Source organism: Aplysia californica, unplaced genomic scaffold, assembly GCF_000002075.1.
Source record: "Aplysia californica isolate F4 #8 unplaced genomic scaffold, AplCal3.0 scaffold00182, whole genome shotgun sequence".
Lineage (NCBI taxonomy): Eukaryota > Metazoa > Mollusca > Gastropoda > Aplysiida > Aplysiidae > Aplysia > Aplysia californica.
The window spans coordinates 972090-973490 of NW_004797452.1; the positions used below are offsets into that span (position 1 = coordinate 972090).

Consider the following 1401-nt stretch of genomic DNA (forward strand, 5'->3'; position numbering starts at 1 on the left):
TATAAAGCGTGCAGCTGAAATAAGGTTATCTGCTAAGTGTGTCCAAAACATGTGTTTATTTCATTCTCAAAAATAATTTTGAGAAATTTTGTCGGTTCTGATAGGTAAAAATGAAACCATGGCCACTCCTTTAACGAACTCAATTGAACTAAATAATACAGCTTTCAGCTATGAATAGCCAGGTAGAAACGTGCCAAATACATTCTAAATTTCCAATTTTAAAAAATGATGAATTTATGGCGTATGATCAATAGCACGGACTGACAGGCATGGGGGGCTTTTATTGAATAGCTTGTCCTAAGGTAGAGGTGTCAAGCTCAATCGCCCGGGGGGTTGGGGGGGGGGGGTGTAAATTCAAATAATTTCAATGCACCTAAAGCTGTGGGCTAAATTGGCTAAATCATCATTGAGCAGTGAAAAATTAAACCTTTTCAAACGTATGACATGAATTTCCACCAAAAAAAGTATAAATGATAACAAATTAAGGTATGTCAGTCTTATTTGCTATGCCAATTGGTCAGAGCTGGTTGTTTGGTATCTTTTCTTGGCAACTAACTCGTTGATGCCGGAGTAAGGTTCCATGTAAGGGAAATTCTCGGGATGGACAGCCTAAAGTTCCCTCGCAGGCCAGATAAATTGTTTAACTGAACGGAAGTGGCTCTCAGCTCTTGAGTTTGACACTTGTGTCTTAGGGCTTTGCACACAACGATGGCCCTCACACTGTGTGACGCTTTCTAATTAAAGCTAATTAAAGGGGATTTCATCCAAGGGTCCTAAATGGTAATTGACTTTGAGATCCAACAGGGTTTTTAGTTGGGATATGCCTGGTGGGGGGGGGGGGTCAGTAGAGGAGGGGTGTCTGAGTTGAGCCTGCGGCTCTTACTGCACGTTTACACCCAATGTATTTTAATGTCAAAGACGTTTCTCCTTCTAGGGTAATTAGAGGGGTCAAATGAAGTAAAAATACTTTTTATTTCTAGGGTTGGACTCAAAAAGGAGGTATGAAAACAGGAAAAAATATGAACAAGAGGATTATTACTCAGAAATAATGTGCCGGATGTAGAAACGTCCCACACTCTGCATGATGTTACGTGGACGAAGAGTCCAAGTTTACTTATTCAGTCACACTCGGATATAACAAGACTAGGGACCGGCACTTTTTCCCTGTTATAAGCGAGTCCTGTTATAAACGTTATCAATGGAAACTACCTGTACAATTGTACCATCAGCCTACTATATATTATATTTGATTACCGCAGATCCTTTTCCTGTGGGCTGTTTTGCTGACACTGAGACGGAATCGATCAGTGACCCCAACACTGTGGGGGGGGGGTATATGTTTGAAAGTTTGTGATTAGGCAAGCGGTCATACAAACAGGTGAAATATCTTGGTTGAGACAA

General features: G+C 40.8%; 1 protein-coding gene across 1 annotated transcript in view; it reads right to left on the bottom strand.

The window, feature by feature from the left end:
• LOC101858027 (zinc metalloproteinase nas-13) overlaps nt 1-1401 on the bottom strand; it is a gene marked incomplete at its 5' end in the record, with an annotated part of 6841 nt that overhangs the window by 2053 nt on the left and 3387 nt on the right.